This window comes from Vidua macroura, chromosome 22 (assembly GCF_024509145.1).
Source record: "Vidua macroura isolate BioBank_ID:100142 chromosome 22, ASM2450914v1, whole genome shotgun sequence".
In the NCBI taxonomy this organism is placed as follows: domain Eukaryota; kingdom Metazoa; phylum Chordata; class Aves; order Passeriformes; family Viduidae; genus Vidua; species Vidua macroura.
Window position 1 is genome coordinate 20,001 of NC_071592.1, and position 19,888 is coordinate 39,888.

General features: G+C 52.9%; 2 long non-coding RNA genes across 2 annotated transcripts; both read right to left on the minus strand.

Annotated features, from left to right (window-relative positions):
- Positions 1-1,428: 1,428 nt before the first annotated feature.
- LOC128818116 (uncharacterized) lies at positions 1,429-2,004 on the minus strand. The gene is made up of 3 exons (XR_008440388.1): positions 1,958-2,004; positions 1,836-1,876; positions 1,429-1,754 (listed from the first exon to the last, which is right to left on the minus strand). It is a non-coding gene; the product is annotated as an uncharacterized LOC128818116 (long non-coding RNA).
- Positions 2,005-5,470: 3,466 nt separating this feature from the next.
- LOC128817913 (uncharacterized) lies at positions 5,471-5,949 on the minus strand. Its single transcript, XR_008440341.1, has 3 exons — positions 5,727-5,949; positions 5,619-5,646; positions 5,471-5,524 (listed from the first exon to the last, which is right to left on the minus strand). It is a non-coding gene; the product is annotated as an uncharacterized LOC128817913 (long non-coding RNA).
- Between the last annotated feature and the right edge of the window lie 13,939 nt (positions 5,950-19,888).

The following is a 19,888-nucleotide window of genomic DNA, read 5'->3' on the forward strand; positions in this document are numbered from 1 at the left end:
ACCCTGGCTGGGGATTTTTTATTCTAAATTTAAAAATGAGCTGAAAAACCTGAAAGGCAAAGGCCATACGCACAAGGTTAGAACCGGTCAACACACACTCACACCTGCAGACACAAGCTCTCACAGACAGACACGGACAATCACGCTCTCTCACACGCTCTTCCGCTTACACGCTGACTGCGACCCTTACTTGAAACGCTATGTTGCCGCTTCGACGCGTCTTCTGACCGCGGCTCTTCGATGTCCGGCGGTAGATTCCGGGATAACGTGTAGGGACCCGGGGACCTGCGAGACGACAGAGACGACGGGAGGCGGTCGACGAGTGACTATCTGACGGCTAGGAGCTGTTCCCGCTCCGGGCCCATAAATTTTGTACCCAAAACCCCCATAGAAGACAGATGAACTGTAAAGTTTTATAACTGCTCTACCTAACTGTGACTACGCGCCTGGGCAGGGCAGCTCCGATCGTAAGTGGCACGACAGAGGCATGTACAACATAAGCCAAGGTAGGTACATACAATATATGCACAATATAAGCCAACATAGGAACATACAGTATAAGTACATACAATATAAACCGACATAGGTACATACGACATAAGTACATACAATATAAGCACATACAGTATAAGCCAACATAGGTAGGTACAACCTAAGCACGTACAATATATGCCGACGTAGATACAATATAAGTGAGGACTTGACGTAACTCTCCGGAAGATTAATTGTTGAGCCCTATACCCTTTGAGAAGGCGCAAGCTACGGAACTACTGTGGTCAGGTGATGAGGGTCTAATATGCTCCCTCTAGAAGTCCAAGAGAATGGCACGGGAAGAGAAGGCGCTACCAAAGGTGAGAAGGAAGATGGATGAGAACGTCTCCTGTACTTCTTCCCGTCTCAAAAAGTAAAAATGTAACGATGCCGGAATAAGCGATATCCAGGAAGGTACACGAGTAAAATATGGCCGATACTGCAGAGAACAATGCCGATAAAGCCTCGAGATGTAACAAAGGCCTATGACGCAGAAATCAATGGACACGGACGACATAACACAGACACGGACGACATAACACAGACACGGACGACATAACACAGACACGGACGACATAACACAGACACGGACGACATAACACAGACACGAGTGAAAACTGCCTGGCAGTTCCACCTTATGGACCCAAGATTGCTAGTCCAAGATGAGTCATAGGCCGATGATGCCAAAGGAAAGAAAGCCCTAGGGCAATAGCATGTGATGATGAAATTTAACTCCTTTCAAGATGTTAGTGCCAAAGGACTTAAGAGGAAGCCTAAGAAGCTCAGTAGGCCTAGACAAGAAAGCGATGACTACGGCGTGACCGTGGCTAGAGCTCCGGACGTGAAGGCGAGCTCCTCGGGTGAAAAGATCCACGACGACATCAAGAGTCAAAGAAGGCCGCCGACGCAAACCTCGCGAGGACGCGAAGACGGATCGGAACTGCCCTGCCCGGCGAAGACTCTGGTGAGGCTGAGGAGAAACCCTCTCCCTCTGCTTCCGAGGGGCCCGTCCCACTATGGGCCTCTCCTCTAAGCTAACATCTAATTGTCTCCTGTGATAGTAAAGGTTTTTCCCCTTCTCCCACCTACTGGCCCCGACACTTAGCTTTTGCAAGACGACCGGACAAAATCCATCGTCAGCCAGACGTGGACGGCGACATGTTCTCTACATCCGCTTCGGTGCTGCCGTTTCCAAACTTCAGCTATGCGCCTCCTCACGGTACCTAAGACAAAACAGAAAATGCAACTAGCGCCCTGCAAAAGAGGAATCCCCGGAACTCTGACGCACCGCTGCCCCGGCTCACCTGAAATCTTGATGCGACTCAACAGGCTGCCAGGAGGATACCTACAAAAGGAAAAGGTACAGGCTTAGCGTGCTGCCGCATAACGGTCACCTATGAGTCACCCAGCCTAAATGCCGACTCACCCGCTTGACTCTGTTCCTTCACACGCCTAGGGCAGCAATGACACCTGCAAAGAAACAAAGCAAAAAAAACCACACTGAGATACCGAGAAAAGACCACCACCCTGACCTGACAAGTACGCCCACCTACACCTTAAGCTTGCACCCACCGGCCCTCAGACATCTGGGATCAGAGACATCTCGCGAGAGAACTGCCTGAAATAAAAAAAAAAAAACAAAAGGGATGCTGAGACTTTCACCAGAAACTGAGACCTGTGCGAGAACAACTGCTTCTGTCCACTGCTCACCTGGCACACTTGGCCTTGGCTGCAGCTATCTGCCTGGACTTCCTAATAATAAAGACAAAGAACAGTGCTGTAACATAGTCACCATTTATGCTTCCCCTGCAAATACAAACAGCAACTGACCTTCTCAGGGAAAACCCCCTGACCCAGGAGGGGCGCTCTGCCACAGATCTTAAATGTCTGCATCTGAAAGAAAGTTAGGAGAAAATTCAAACAACTGTAGGATAACTTAACAGGTCCAAGCATCCTGTGTGAATCTAGGAATACCATCTAGAATACAACTACATCCCCCATTCCAAATTGCAGGTCTCCAGGACTTGTGCAATTACACCAGGCTATGCAGCAGGACAGAGCAGCTCCGGGACAAATATGTGCAGACACCCGTGACACAGGACAGGACACGACAAACGAGGGGACGCCACAAGGAGAAAAATCTCTTGGCGAGAAAAATGCCCGCGAGGACAGAGAGATTGCGGAACGAGATGACCTAGGGGAGACGGACGGCTCGGAGCTGATGAGGCTCAAAGAACCCTGCAGGAAGAAGATGCTAAGAAAACGATGTCTTCCGAGAACTGCACAAGCGGATGCCTGAAAAGCCTACGGTAAGAATGAGCTACCTAGCTTGGCGTTCTCACAAGTCCTAAGCCGCTATAATGGATCGTTGGGGTGTGCGGCTGTCGCTACCGCTCAGAACGAGACCTTCAAAGACATCTGACCGGATGCTTCTAAAGACAGATACGACTGCGATGCCTGTCGGGACTCCCGAGTCAAAAGGCCTGTGGCGTTGGGGCCGGGCCGAGGAACGCAAAGATCACAGATGCCAAGATGACCCTCAGACAGCTAAGGTAAAAAAAGACAAGTGACGTGACAGACCCAAACAACACAGAATGCACAAGAGACAAGTGACACGACCCACACCGGAACTGCTCTGCCCTGCGCACCTCAGCGCTGAGATCAAAAGAGACGCTTTCCCTTTAGGTGGCCTAAGGAGACACTTCTTAGACATCCCCATCTCCAAAGCAGACTCAAAAATCCCTTCCGGGCAGTCCCAAGCCAGCACCCCGCTTCCCTCCCCTCAGTGGGTCGTAGCCCTCGACTTATCTTGCACACTTCTGGGCGTGCAAATCCCTGTCGAGTGCAAAAGAAGGCCACCTCCCCGTCTGGGAAGTTCCAGCTGTCACCAGGCTCTTATCTCTTCGTCTGCCAAGACAAAGAAAAGGAAACATCAGTGCACAATCTTAACAGCACACGGGCTAAAACCTGACAATTCTGCTACTCACCTTCTCCTAAGAGAGCCCTGGCGTTCGGGCCGCACGCTTTGGCCGTGCTCCGAGGCCGACGCTGCCGTCACGAGGTACGCCTAGGTTAAGTGGAGACAAGGTGACTGGGCACGGCTGAAACTGGAGTGGACCCCCTCTCCTCCTCCCTACCTCCCCGACTCACCGCAGCTCCTCGGCCGTTCCCGTGAGCTACCTAGACGGGACCTTGAAATACAAGATGTGTGGGCTTCATCACGGGGTCCCGTCATACTTCCGGAGGGCTCACGAGTGCAGGAAACCCGGTCCGTCCGCCACCTGATGACATGGGCTTAGCGTACGCCGAGTGGATGGCCTAAAGCACGCAAATGAGAACGGATGGTTAGAGGTGCACCAGAAACTGAGACCTGTGCGAAAACAACTGCTTCTGTCCACTGCTCACCTGGCACACTTGGCCTTGGCTGCAGCTATCTGCCTGGACTTCCTAATAATAAAGACAAAGAACAGTGCTGTAACATAGTCACCATTTATGCTTCCCCTGCAAACACAAACAGCGACTGACCTTCTCAGGGAAAACCCCTTGACCCGGGATTGGGGGCTCTGCTACAGATTTAATCTGCCTGCATCTGAAAGAAAGGTAGGAGTAATGTCAAACGGCTGCAGGATAACTTAACAGCACCAAACATGTCAATCTACGAATACAATCTAGAGCCCAACTACACCCCGCAGCAGAAATTTCAACTCCTGGGACTTGTCCTGTTACAGGCTATGCAGCAGGGCAGAGCAGTTCCGGGACAAATACGTGCAGACACCCGTGACACAGGACAGAACGTGACAAACGAGGGGACGTGACAGGGAGAGAGAGCTCTTGGTGAGAAGAATGCCGGCGAGCGCCGGGAGAATGCGGAACGAGATGACCTAGGTGAGACGGACCGCTCGGAGCCGATGAGGCTCAGAGAACCCTGCAGGAACAAGATGCTAACAGAATGATTTCTTAAGAGAACTGCAGAGAGGAATGTTTTACGGTCCGAAGGCTCTAGCTAGCTTTGCATTCTTATCAGTCCTAATCGGCTTTAAGGGATCATTGCGGTGTGTGGCTGTTGACACAGCTCAGAGCAAGACCTTAAAAGACATCTGACTGGATGCTTCTAAAGAGAGATGCAATTCAGATGCCTGTCTGACCTCTGGAATCAAGAGTCCTATTGCACTGGTGCCCGTCCAAGGAATGCGGAGATCACGGATGCCAAAAATGAGGCCAGGGTTTCTGATAGGGCCCTCAAAGGGCTAAGGTAAAAAAGCCATGTGACACGAAATACCCAAACACACAGAATGCACAATAGACAAGTGACACAACACACACCGGAACTGCTCTGCCCTGAGCACTGTGATCAAAAAAAACCCTTTCCCTTTAGGTGGCCTAAGTGGATACTTCTTGCACATCCCTGCCACCAAAGCTGATTCAAAAAACGCTCCCAGCGCCTCGCTTTCATCCCCTCTCAAGGTCGTAGCCCTCGACTTATCTCTCGGACATCCGGGGATGAGAATCCACGTCGCGTGCGAACGGAGGCCGCCTCGCCTGCTGGGAATTTTCTTACGATCACCGGGCTGTAGTCCCTTGCTCAACTGCAATCGAGAACACCAAACATCACTGCGTGATCTTAGCTGTACAACGGACAAAACCCAGCAATTCTGCTACTCACCGTTCTCCTCAGAATGCCCGGCTCCTTGGGCCGCACGCTTTGGCCGTGCTCGGAGGCTGACGCCGTCATCGCAGGGTATTCCTGGGTTGAGAAGAGACAAAGTGACTCGGCATTGCTGAAACCTAAGTGGACCCTGGCTCCCTCTCCCTACCTCGGCGACTCACCGCAACTCCTCGGCCCTTGCCAAAGGCTACCCGGATGGGACCTTGAAATACAAAATTTCAAGGCTTCATTACGGCCCTGAAATACTTCCAGAGGACTCACGAGCACAGGAAACCCGGTCCATCGGCTGGTTGGTGACGGGGGCTTGGCATACTCCGAGTGGATTGCCTAAAGCACACAAACAAGAATGGAGGCTTTAGAGTTGCACCAGAAATTGAGACCTGAGTGAGAACACCTGTTTCTGCAACCGGTCACTGCTCACCTTGACTGCAGAGATCCAGATTTAATGCCTAAAAATAAAGACAGAAAACAGTACTGTAACACACAGTCACCATTTATACTTCCACTGCAGAGACAAACGGTGACTGACCTGCTCAGGGGAACCCCCTCTCCAGGGACTGGGGGGGCTCTGCCACAGATTTAATCCACCTGCATCTGAAAGAGAGTTAGGACAAAAGTCAAATGGTTGCAAGATAACTTAACAGCTGCAAACACCTTATGCCAATCTAGGAATACCATCTAGAGTCCAACTACACCCTGCACTGCAAATTTCAAGTCCCCAGAACTTATCCTATTACACCAGGCTATGCAGCAGGGCAGAACAGCTCTGGGACAAATATGTGCAGACACCCGTGACACAGGACGGGACAAACAAGGGGACGCTAAACACAAACAACACGTTATGACACAAACAACACGTTATGATACGAACGGCGTGACACAAGGATGATAACTTCCTGGCAAGAAGAATAATGGCGAGGAGCGAGAGGATGCCAAAAGAGATGACCGATGCTCTGGCAGTGGTGGATGGAGGAGGCTCTAAGGAGCAGAAGAGCTCCTGGAGAAGACTGGAACAGAGTGACCCGTTAAAAGAACTGTTGGTCACAATGATCAGGATGGCTGTGAGACAATGCTACGTTTAGAATGCTTTCCATATCCACACAATCTGGTAAGCCCCAGGATGTTACAGCTCGTGGCTGGAAAGGATGGATGGTGATACGGCCGGGAAGGAGGCCTCAAAAGACGTCCGACTCGATGCTTCGGAGATGCGACCAAGAGAGATGGCCGAGCCCGCCGGTAAAAGAACGAACGATATCGGCGTCGTGCCGAGAAGTGCGAGCGTTCGAGAACCCAGAGATGCTGGCTGATGCTTGTGTTAAGGCCCTTGAGGGGAAAAGGCAGGGATATCTGATCCAAGGGACCCCAAAGACACACCAGATAACACGGTACATGGGACAACACAACACGGACCAGAACTGTTCTGCACTGCACACCCTACAGCTGCAATCAAAAGTAGAGCCTCTCCCTTTAGCTGTCCTAAGAGGCCCCTTAGAAGATATCCCTTTATCCTCTGCTAGTTTTCAAATCTATCCCAGGAATTTCCAATCCACTACTCCCATCTCCAGGCTGTGGCCCCGACTTATCTTTTGGGTGATGGGTGATGTGAATCCAGGTTGGACCTGAAATGAGTCTACCTCGGAGGGCCATGTGATCGCCTGTTAGCCTCTTAGTCGGTTACAATAAAGAACAGCAAAATCAATGCATGAGTTTAGTGTTACGTGGGCCAAATCCCAGCAAGTCAGCTACTTATCCTCTTCTGAGCGTGCCTGGGTCCTCAAGTCTCCAGCTTCATCCTGAGTCCAAGGCTATGGCTGTTATTATGAGTGGCACCTGGATTAGAGAGAGGCAAAGTTACATGGCATTTCTGTGAGTGCAGTGGATGAGCTCGTGTGCTGTACGACACACGAATGCCTCTGCTATGCTTGTGAAAAGCCTTGGGGGGGGTCCTCAAATAGACACCATTTCTCACCCTGCTACCTTCAAAACCCCCCACAATAACTCCTAACCGGGCACCCTGCTCACTCTCCCTCTCCTAGTCACAATCCTCAACTCATCTGAAGCCTCAATCTCAAACATCATCTTTGACACAGGGCAGATACCTTTTGTGACGCAATGAATCTGCTGAAAAAATGTTGTACTTGACACAACCTGGAGTTGCAGGAAGTTGGACTCCTCCTAAAAAAAAAAAAAAAAAAAAAAAAACAACAAAATCATAAATTACAAAACCACCTTACCACCCCTGAATGCAAAACCCAAATCATGAACTTAAATACTCCCTGTATTCAACGTTGTTTTCTTCACAGTCTCTTCAAAGCCTCTGTTGCTTTAGATGCCCAAAAGCACCTGCTGAAAACAACCTGAGATAAGCTGAAAGAGCCTCTTCACCAAAATGAGAGGAGAGCTCTTACCCCAGCAGATTCCAGAGAGGGAATGAAGGCCCCTGGTAAAGGCTGGGGTTAATATACCCCTGATTGGGCCCGCCTCTCGTTCCCACAATGCCTGGGAAAGGAGAGGGGCAAATCCCACCGGGTATAAAAGCCCTCAGAGTGGCTGCAGCTGTTTGGCTCCTCTGACTTGAATTCGAGGGGAGTAAAGGGCTTGCTACAGAAGAAAACTCTCCAGGGAAATGACAGCACTTTCTTTTTTGCTACAACTACTTGGAACAAAAGGGCAGAAAGCTGGTAAGAAATAAACTTTGTTTATTTGAAAATAAAAAAGAAATAAAACTTTGTTTTTAGGCAGCATAGCTAGATAAGTTGGGTAATTTGCTGTTAACTTATATAATTATTCCTCAGTGACTACTAAGTAGTACTCCACTTGTGACTAAGTAGGGTGGAGAAGAATACTAATTATATGAACAGTCTGTCTCCTTGGGACTACTACCTAGGGCTATCTACATTATAAATAAAAATAAGAAAAATAATAGCCTCCCAGGCAGCATAAAGATTAAGTACATGCCAGGCTTGCCCTGCTCTGAGATATTTAGTCCTAGGGTGCAGAAAGAAGTGCCCTGAAAGGTAGTTTTAAACCCTTAAAATGCTGAAAAAGACAGAGCCTCCTTCAAGTGAAGCCTTTAACAGGAGGAAATGGGGCAGTTACCTCCGCTGAAACTGATACAATGGCAAATGAATGTCTTCTGCCCTTTAATTCAATCCCCGAGAATATTGGGAAAAGAGGGGTTTTCCTCACTTTAAATCTCTCCAGTGATGAAGAAAGAGGGATTTTCCCCTCAATCCAAACCCTTAAGAAGGAGGGACAGCTGGGCTTTCCCCTCAATTTAAGCCTTACGACAACACAAAGGGTTACCCTTAATTCAAATGCAGTTACCCTTAATTCAAACCCATAAAAAACATTATCAAGGTTTTCCCCTTCTATTTAATCTGGAAAATAATGGAAAATGGGGATTCCCTGTCAATTAACACCCCTAACAGCATAGAAAAGGCAGGGATTCTTTCCACTGAGACCATTAAAATTGCAGGGAAAGTGGATTCCCTCACGATTTGAACACAAGAAATAATGGAAAAGGAAGCTTTTTCTCTCAATTTAAACTCCTTTTCTCCTACTAAGCCCTCTCTTTTCTGGGACTGCTGTGGAAGGTCTGGGGGTTCTAGGGAAGGGCTGACACAATAAAAGGGGAAAGCTGAAAGCTCTCCCCTGGAACCCCACATGCTGCCTGGCCTGCTCAGGTGCTGACCCTTGGCAAGAGGGCTCTTCCCTTGGCATTTTCTCAAAGGGATGCTCCGTGCCCAGGTGGGTCTGGCTGCTCCCCAGTCCCTGCTGGATGTTCCAACCATAGCTCCTGGAGGAACGCTTGGAATAGCCCTGTTAGGCCCTCTGGACTAGCAGCTCCCTATGCAGGTGTGCCCAGGTAACTCTCTGAAAGCGGCTTGTCACACAGGGGGCTGCGACACTTTGGAGTGGGGGATGAGGTGAAGAAAGGTCCTGTGGGGAGTTCCCTCCCCCACGCAGCCCTTTGTCTGCCCCTTAAACAATGGGGTGTCAGACTTTGCTTTCCAAGGAAATTAACAGTCTTTCCTCTCTGTGTGCCCCTAGCCAAACAGGAATTGCATCCAAAATTGCAGACAGCGAACGATTTCTCACAGACCACAGATGCCAACACCAAGAACTCTTGCTGCCCTCGGGGTGAAGCACACCACCAGTGAACAGACATCAATACACGGTGAGAGAGAGTTTGGTTTTACAGGGAAAAGGACCAGCGATTGGGTCCAGAGGTCAGTGGCCCCAAATGACATTATGCAACCTCAAGGTCCGAACGGTGCAAGATTTACAAGGGAGCAAAACTGCCCCCACCGAAAATTCGGGCTGCCCTGGCAGTGACAAGAACCTCCTGCAAACTAGCATAAAAATCGGGAGTGGTGGTTTTTGTTTCACAGGGAAAAGGGCTGGGGATCAAGTTCAAGGGGCCTGTGGCTCTGAATAGGCGGTTCCCTCCACAAATCTAAGTAAGGCAGGCTGAGTCCCACACCCAAATTGTCACCACCAAGAATTTCTGCTGCCCTGACAGTCCCAAGGGAACCCTGCAAACTGACATCAGGAACCTGGGCTGGCCACTTTTCTTTCCCAAGGAAAAAGGCTGATCTTTGCTTCCGGGGCCTATGGCCCTGAAGTGGCCGGACACCTCCAAAAATCCAAACGATCGAAGATGTGTCGCAGACCCAAGCTGCCCCCACCTCAAACCTGTGCTGCCCTGACAGTCCCAAGGGAACCCTACAAACTGACATCAGGAACCTGGGCTGGCCACTTTTCTTTCCCAGGGAAAAGGACCGGTCTGTGTCTACAGGGGCCTGTGTCCCTGAGTGGTCGGACACCTCCAAAAATCCAAACGATCAAGGATGTGTCGCAGACCCAAGCTGCCCCCACCTCAAACCTGTGCTGCCCTGACAGTCCCAAGGGAACCCTACAAACTGACATCAGGAACCTGGGCTGGCCACTTCTCTTTCCCAGGGAAAAAGGAGCGGTCTGTGTCTCCAGGGGCCTGTGGCCCTGAAGTGGCCGGACACCTCCAAAAATCCAAACGATCGAAGATGTGTCGCAGACCCAAGCTGCCCCCAGCTCAAACCTGTGCTGCCCTGACAGTCCCAGGGGAACCCTACAAACTGACATCAGGAACCTGAGCTGGCCACTTTTCTTTCCCTGGGAAAAAGGACCGGTCTTTGTCTCCAGGGGCCTGTGGCCCTGAGTGGCCGGACACCTCCAAAAATCCAAACGATCGAAGATGTGTCGCAGACGCAAGCTGCCCCCAGCTCAAACCTGTGCTGCCCTGACAGTCCCAAGGGAACCCTACAAACTGACATCAGGAACCTGGGCTGGCCACTTTTCTTTCCCAGGGAAAAGGACCGGTCTCTGTCTCCAGGGGCCTGTGGCCCTGAAGTGGCCGGACACCTCCAAAAATCCAAACGATCGAAGATGTGTCGCAGACCCAAGCTGCCCCCACCTCAAACCCGCGCTGCCCTGACAGTCCCAACGGAACCCTACAAACTGACATCAGGAACCTGGGCTGGCCACTTTTCTTTCCCAAAGAAAATAGCTATCTTTGCCTCCAGGGGCCTGTGGCCCTGAAGTGGCCGGACACCTCCAAAAATCCAAACGATCGAGGATGTGTCGCAGACCCAAGCTGCCCCCACCTCAAACCTGTGCTGCCCTGACAGTCCCAAGGGAACCCTACAAACTGACATCAGGAACCTGGGCTGGCCACTTTTCTTTCCCAAGGAAAAAGGTTGATCTTTGCCTCCAGGGGCCTGTGGCCCTGACTGGCCGGACACCTCCAAAAATCCAAACGATCGAAGATGTGTCGCAGACCCAAGCTGCCCCCACCTCAAACCTGTGCTGCCCTGACAGTCCCAAGGCAACCCTAAAAACTGACATCAGGAACCTGGGCTGGCCACTTTTCTTTCCCAGGGAAAAGGACCAGTCTTTGTCTCCAGGGGCCTGTGGCCCTGAAGTGGCCGGACACCTCCAAAAATCCAAACGATCGAGGATGTGTCGCAGACCCAAGCTGCCCCCACCTCAAACCTGTGCTGCCCTGACAGTCCCAAGGGAACCCTACAAACTGACATCAGGAACCTCGGCTGGCCACTTTTCTTTCTCAAGGAAAAAGCCTGATCTTTGCTCCAGGCGCCTGTGGCCCTGAAGTGGCCAGACACCTCCAAAAATCCAAACGATCGAAGATGTGTCGCAGACCCAAGCTGCCCCCACCTCAAACCTGTGCTGCCCTGACAGTCCCAAGGGAACCCTACAAACTGACATCAGGAACCTGGGCTGGCCACTTTTCTTTCCCAGGGAAAAGAACTGGTCTTTGTCTCCAGAGGCCTGTGGCCCTGGAGCGGCCAGACACCTCCAAAAATCCAAACGATCGAAGATGTGTCGCAGACCAACGCTGCCCCCAGCTCAAACCTGAGCTGCCCTGACAGTCCTAAGGGAACCCTACAAACTGACATCAGGAACCTGGGCTGGCCACTTTTCTTTCCCAGGGAAAAGGACCAGTCTTTGTCTCCAGGGGCCTGTGGCCCTGACTGGCCGGACACCTCCAAAAATCCAAACGATCGAAGATATGTCGCAGACCCAAGCTGCCCCCACCTCAAACCTGTGCTGCCCTGACAGTCCCAAAGGAACCCTACAAACTGACATCAGGAACCTGGGCTGGCCACTTTTCTTTCCCAGGGAAAAGGACCAGTCTTTGTTTCCAGGGGCCTGTGGCCCTGAGTGGCCGGACACCTCCAAAAATCCAAACGATCGAAGATGTGTCGCAGACCCAAGCTGCCCCCACCTCAAACCTGTGCTGCCCTGACAGTCCCAAGGGAACCCTACAAACTGACATCAGGAACCTGGGCTGGCCACTTTTCTTTCCCAGGGAAAAGGACCAGTCTTTGTCTCCAGGGGCCTGTGGCCCTGAAGTGGCCGGACACCTCCAAAAATCCAAACGATCGAGGATGTGTCGCAGACCCAAGCTGCCCCCACCTCAAACCTGTGCTGCCCTGACAGTCCCAAGGGAACCCTACAAACTGACATCAGGAACCTCGGCTGGCCACTTTTCTTTCTCAAGGAAAAAGCCTGATCTTTGCCTCCATGAGCCTGTGGCCCTGAAGTGGCCGGACACCTCCAAAAATCCAAACGATCGAAGATGTGTCGCAGACCCAAGCTGCCCCCACCTCAAACCTGTGCTGCCCTGACAGTCCCAAGGGAACCCTACAAACTGACATCAGGAACCTGGGCTGGCCACTTTTCTTTCCCAGGGAAAAGAACTGGTCTTTGTCTCCAGGGGCCTGTGGCCCTGAAGTGGCCAGACACCTCCAAAAATCCAAACGATCGAAGATGTGTCGCAGACCCAAGCTGCCCCCAGCTCAAACCTGAGCTGCCCTGACAGTCCTAAGGGAACCCTACAAACTGACATCAGGAACCTGGGCTGGCCAATTTTCTTTCCCAGGGAAAAGGACCAGTCTTTGTCTCCAGGGGCCTGTGGCCCTGAAGTGGCCAGACACCTCTAAAAATCCAAACGATCGAAGATGTGTCGCAGACCCAAGCTGCCCCCACCTCAAACCTCTGCTGCCCTGACAGTCCTAAGGGAACCCTACAAACTGACATCAGGAACCTGGGCTGGCCACTTTTCTTTCCCAGGGAAAAGGACCAGTCTTTGTTTCCAGGGGCCTGTGGCCCTGAGTGGCCGGACACCTCTAAAAATCCAAATGATCGAAGATGTGTCGCACACCCAAGCTGCCCCCACCTCAAACCTGTGCTGCCCTGACAGTCCCAAAGGAACCCTACAAACTGACATCAGGAACCTGGGCTGGCCACTTTTCTTTCCCAGGGAAAAAGGCTGATCTTTGCCTCCAGGGGCCTGTGGCCCTGAAGTGGCCGGACACCTCCAAAATCCAAACGATCGAAGATGTGTCGCAGACCCAAGTTGCCCCCAGCTCAAACCTGTGCTGCCCTGACAGTCCCAAGGGAACCCTGCAAACTGACATCAGGAACCTGGGCTGGCCACTTTTCTTTCCCAGGGAAAAGAACTGGTCTTTGTCTCCAGAGGCCTGTGGCCCTGGAGCGGCCAGACACCTCCAAAAATCCAAACGATCGAAGATGTGTCGCAGACCAACGCTGCCCCCAGCTCAAACCTGAGCTGCCCTGACAGTCCTAAGGGAACCCTACAAACTGACATCAGGAACCTGGGCTGGCCACTTTTCTTTCCCAGGTAAAAGGACCAGTCTTTGTCTCCAGGGGCCTGTGGCCCTGACTGGCCGGACACCTCCAAAAATCCAAACGATCGAAGATATGTCGCAGACCCAAGCTGCCCCCACCTCAAACCTGTGCTGCCCTGACAGTCCCAAAGGAACCCTACAAACTGACATCAGGAACCTGGGCTGGCCACTTTTCTTTCCCAGGGAAAAGGACCAGTCTTTGTTTCCAGGGGCCTGTGGCCCTGAGTGGCCAGACACCTCCAAAAATCCAAACGATCGAAGATGTGTCGCAGACCCAAGCTGCCCCCACCTCAAACCTGTGCTGCCCTGACAGTCCCAAGGGAACCCTACAAACTGACATCAGGAACCTGGGCTGGCCACTTTTCTTTCCCAAGGAAAAAGGTTGATCTTTGCCTCCAGGGGCCTGTGGCCCTGACTGGCCGGACACCTCCAAAAATCCAAATGATCGAAGATGTGTCGCAGACCCAAGCTGCCCCCACCTCAAACCTGTGCTGCCCTGACAGTCCCAAAGGAACCCTACAAACTGACATCAGGAACCTGGGCTGGCCACTTTTCTTTCCCAGGGAAAAGGACCAGTCTTTGTCTCCAGGGGCCTGTGGCCCTGAAGTGGCCGGACACCTCCAAAAATCCAAACGATCGAGGATGTGTCGCAGACCCAAGCTGCCCCCAGCTCAAACCTGTGCTGCCCTGACAGTCCCAAGGGAACCCTACAAACTGACATCAGGAACCTCGGCTGGCCACTTTTCTTTCCCAGGGAAAAGGACCAGTCTTTGTTTCCAGGGGCCTGTGGCCCTGAGTGGCCGGACACCTCTAAAAATCCAAATGATCGAAGATGTGTCGCAGACTCAAGCTGCCCCCACCTCAAACCTGTGCTGCCCTGACAGTCCCAAAGGAACCCTACAAACTGACATCAGGAACCTGGGCTGGCCACTTTTCTTTCGCAGGGAAAAAGGCTGATCTTTGCCTCCAGGGGCCTGTGGCCCTGAAGTGGCCGGACACCTCCAAAATCCAAACGATCGAAGATGTGTCGCAGACCCAAGTTGCCCCCAGCTCAAACCTGTGCTGCCCTGACAGTCCCAAGGGAACCCTGCAAACTGACATCAGGAACCTGGGCTGGCCACTTTTCTTTCCCAGGGAAAAGAACTGGTCTTTGTCTCCAGAGGCCTGTGGCCCTGGAGCGGCCAGACACCTCCAAAAATCCAAACGATCGAAGATGTGTCGCAGACCTAAGCTGCCCCCAGCTCAAACCTGAGCTGCCCTGACAGTCCCAAGGGAACCCTACAAACTGACATCAGGAACCTGGGCTGGCCACTTTTCTTTCCCAGGGAAAAGCACCAGTCTTTGTCTCCAGGGGCCTGTGGCCCTGAAGTGGCCGGACACCTCCAAAAATCCAAACGATCGAGGATGTGTTGCAGACCCAAGCTGCCCCCACCTCAAACCTGTGCTGCCCTGACAGTCCCAAGGGAACCCTACAAACTGACATCAGGAACCTGGGCTGGCCACTTTTCTTTCCCAAGGAAAAAGGCTGATCTTTGCCTCCAGGGGCCTGTGGCCCTGACTGGCCGGACACCTCCAAAAATCCAAACGATCGAAGATGTGTCGCAGACCCAAGCTGCCCCCAGCTCAAACCTGTGCTGCCCTGACAGTCCCAAGGGAACCCTACAAACTGACATCAGGAACCTGGGCTGGCCACTTTTCTTTCCCAGGGAAAAGGACCAGTCTTTGTCTCCAGGGGCCTGTGGCCCTGAAGTGGCCGGACACCTCCAAAAATCCAAACGATCGAGGATGTGTCGCAGACCCAAGCTGCCCCCACCTCAAACCTGTGCTGCCCTGACAGTCCCAAGGGAACCCTACAAACTGACATCAGGAACCTCGGCTGGCCACTTTTCTTTCTCAAGGAAAAAGCCTGATCTTTGCCTCCAGGAGCCTGTGGCCCTGAAGTGGCCAGACACCTCCAAAAATCCAAACGATCGAAGATGTGTCGCAGACCCAAGCTGCCCCCACCTCAAACCTGTGCTGCCCTGACAGTCCCAAGGGAACCCTACAAACTGACATCAGGAACCTGGGCTGGCCACTTTTCTGTCCCAGGGAAAAGGACCAGTCTTTGTCTCCAGGGGCCTGTGGCCCTGAAGTGGCCGGACACCTCCAAAAATCCAAACGATCGAGGATGTGTCGCAGACCCAAGCTGCCCCCAGCTCAAACCTGTGCTGCCCTGACAGTCCCAAGGGAACCCTACAAACTGACATCAGGAACCTCGGCTGGCCACTTTTCTTTCTCAAGGAAAAAGCCTGATCTTTGCCTCCAGGAGCCTGTGGCCCTGAAGTGGCCGGACACCTCCAAAAATCCAAACGATCGAAGATGTGTCGCAGACCCAAGCTGCCCCCACCTCAAACCTGTGCTGCCCTGACAGTCCCAAGGGAACCCTACAAACTGACATCAGGAACCTGGGCTGGCCACTTTTCTTTCCCAGGGAAAAGAACTGGTCTTTGTCTCCAGGGGCCTGTGGCCCTGAAGTGGCCAGACACCTCCAAAAATCCAAACGATCGAAGATGTGTCGCAGACCCAAGCTGCCCCCAGCTCAAACCTGAGCTGCCCTGACAGTCCTAAGGGAACCCTACAAACTGACATCAGGAACCTGGGCTGGCCACTTTTCTTTCCCAGGGAAAAGGACCGGTCTTTGTCTCCAGGGGCCTGTGGCCCTGAAGTGGCCAGACACCTCTAAAAATCCAAACGATCGAAGATGTGTCGCAGACCCAAGCTGCCCCCAGCTCAAACCTCTGCTGCCCTGACAGTCCTAAGGGAACCCTACAAACTGACATCAGGAACCTGGGCTGGCCACTTTTCTTTCCCAAGGAAAAGGACCAGTCTTTGTTTCCAGGGGCCTGTGGCCCTGAGTGGCCAGACACCTCTAAAAATCCAAATGATCGAAGATGTGTCGCAGACCCAAGCTGCCCCCACCTCAAACCTGTGCTGCCCTGACAGTCCCAAGGGAACCCTACAAACTGACATCAGGAACCTGGGCTGGCCACTTTTCTTTCCCAGGGAAAAAGGCTGATCTTTGCCTCCAGGGGCCTGTGGCCCTGAAGTGGCCGGACACCTCCAAAATCCAAACGATCGAAGATGTGTCGCAGACCCAAGCTGCCCCCAGCTCAAACCTGTGCTGCCCTGACAGTCCCAAGGGAACCCTACAAACTGACATCAGGAACCTGGGCTGGCCACTTTTCTTTCCCAGGGAAAAGAACTGGTCTTTGTCTCCAGAGGCCTGTGGCCCTGGAGCGGCCAGACACCTCCAAAAATCCAAACGATCGAAGATGTGTCGCAGACCTAAGCTGCCCCCAGCTCAAACCTGAGCTGCCCTGACAGTCCTAAGGGAACCCTACAAACTGACATCAGGAACCTGGGCTGGCCACTTTTCTTTCCCAGGGAAAAGCACCAGTCTTTGTCTCCAGGGGCCTGTGGCCCTGAAGTGGCCAGACACATCCAAAAATCCAAACGATCGAAGATGTGTCGCAGACCCAAGCTGCCCCCAGCTCAAACCTGTGCTGCCCTGACAGTCCCAAGGGAACCCTACAAACTGACATCAGGAACCTGGGCTGGCCACTTTTCTTTCCCAAGGAAAAAGGCTGATCCTTACCTCCAGGGGCCTGTGGCCCTGAAGTGGCCGGACACCTCCAAAAATCCAAACGATCGAGGATGTGTCACAGACCCAAGCTGCCCCCACCTCAAACCTGTGCTGCCCTGACAGTCCCAAGGGAACCCTACAAACTGACATCAGGAACCTGGGCTGGCCACTTTTCTTTCCCAAGGAAAAAGGCTGATCTTTGCCTCCAGGGGCCTGTGGCCCTGAGTGGCCGGACACCTCCAAAAATCCAAACGATCGAAGATGTGTCGCAGACCCAAGCTGCCCCCACCTCAAACCTGTGCTGCCCTGACAGTCCCAAGGGAACCCTACAAACTGACATCAGGAACCTGGGCTGGCCACTTTTCTTTCCCAAGGAAAAAGGCTGATCCTTACCTCCAGGGGCCTGTGGCCCTGAAGTGGCCGGACACCTCCAAAAATCCAAACGATCGAGGATGTGTCACAGACCCACGCTGGCCCAGCTCAAACCTGTGCTGCCCTGACAGTCCCAAGGGAACCCTACAAAGTGACATCAGGAACCTGGGCTGGCCACTTTTCTTTCCCAAGGAAAAAGGCTGATCTTTGCCTCCAGGGGCCTGCGGCCCTGAGTGGCCGGACACCTCCAAAAATCCAAACGATCGAAGATGTGTCGCAGACCCAAGCTGCCCCCACCTCAAACCTGTGCTGCCCTGACAGTCCCAAGGGAACCCTACAAACTGACATCAGGAACCTGGGCTGGCCACTTTTCTTTCCCAAGGAAAAAGGCTGATCCTTACCTCCAGGGGCCTGTGGCCCTGAAGTGGCCGGACACCTCCAAAAATCCAAACGATCGAGGATGTGTCACAGACCCAAGCTGCCCCCACCTCAAACCTGTGCTGCCCTGACAGTCCCAAGGGAACCCTACAAACTGACATCAGGAACCTGGGCTGGCCACTTTTCTTTCCCAAGGAAAAAGGCTGATCTTTGCCTCCAGGGGCCTGTGGCCCTGACTGGCCGGACACCTCCAAAAATCCAAACGATCGAAGATGTGTCGCAGACCCAAGCTGCCCCCACCTCAAACCTGTGCTGCCCTGACAGTCCCAAGGGAACCCTACAAACTGACATCAGGAACCTGGGCTGGCCACTTTTCTTTCCCAGGGAAAAAGGCTGATCCTTACCTCCAGGGGCCTGCGGCCCTGAGTGGCCGGACACCTCCAAAAATCCAAACGATCGAAGATGTGTCGCAGACCCAAGCTGCCCCCACCTCAAACCTGTGCTGCCCTGACAGTCCCAAGGGAACCCTACAAACTGACATCAGGAACCTGGGCTGGCCACTTTTCTTTCCCAAGGAAAAAGGACCGGTCTTTGTCTCCAGGGGCCTGTGACATGTAGTGGCCCGACACCTCCAAAAATCCAAACGATCGAAGATGTGTCGCAGACCCAAGCTGCCCCCACCTCAAACCTGTGCTGCCCTGACAGTCCCAAGGGAACCCTACAAACTGACATCAGGAACCTGGGCTGGCCACTTTTCTTTCCCAAGGAAAAAGGCTGATCTTTGCCTCCAGGGGCCTGTGGCCCTGAAGTGGCCGGACACCTCCAAAAATCCAAACGATCGAAGATGTGTCGCAGACCCAAGCTGCCCCCACCTCAAACCTCTGCTGCCCTGACAGTCCCAAGGGAACCCTACAAACTGACATCAGGAACATGGGCTGGCCACTTTTCTCTCCCAAGGAAAAAGGCTGATCTTTGCCTCCAGGGGCCTGTGGCCCTGAGTGGCCGGACACCTCCAAAAATCCAAACGATCGAAGATGTGTCGCAGACCCAAGCTGCCCCCACCTCAAACCTGTGCTGCCCTGACAGTCCCAAAGGAACCCTACAAACTGACATCAGGAACCTGGGCTGGCCACTTTTCTTTCCCAAGGAAAAAGGCTGATCTTTGCCTCCAGGGGCCTGTGGCCCTGAAGTGGCCGGACACCTCCAAAAATCCAAACGATCGAAGATGTGTCGCAGACCCAAGCTGCCCCCAGCTCAAACCTGTGCTGCCCTGACAGTCCCAAGGGAACCCTACAAACTGACATCAGGAACCTGGGCTGGCCACTTTTCTTTCCCAGGAAAAAGGCTGATCCTTACCTCCAGGGGCCTGTGGCCCTGAAGTGGCCGGACACCTCCAAAAATCCAAACGATCGAAGATGTGTCGCAGACCCAAGCTGCCCCCACCTCAAACCTGTGCTGCCCTGACAGTCCCAAGGGAACCCTACAAACTGACATCAGGAACCTGGGCTGGCCACTTTTCTTTCCCAGGGAAAAGGACCGGTCTTTGTCTCCAGGGGCCTGTGGCCCTGAAGTGGCCGGACACCTCCAAAAATCCAAATGATCGAAGATGTGTCGCAGACCCAAGCTGCCCCCACCTCAAACCTGTGCTGCCCTGACAGTCCCAAGGGAACCCTACAAACTGACATCAGGAACCTGGGCTGGCCACTTTTCTTTCCCAAGGAAAAAGGCTGATCTTTGCCTCCAGGGGCCTGTGGCCCTGACTGGCCGGACACCTCCAAAAATCCAAACGATCGAAGATGTGTCGCAGACCCAAGCTGCCCCCACCTCAAACCTGTGCTGCCCTGACAGTCCCAAGGGAACCCTACAAACTGACATCAGGAACCTGGGCTGGCCACTTTTCTTTCCCAGGGAAAAAGGCTAATCTTTGCCTCCAGGGGCCTGTGGCCCTGAAGTGGCCGGACACCTCCAAAAATCCAAACGATCGAAGATGTGTCGCAGACCCAAGCTGCCCCCACCTCAAACCTGTGCTGCCCTGACAGTCCCAAGGGAACCCTACAAACTGACATCAGGAACCTGGGCTGGCCACTTTTCTTTCCCAGGTAAAAG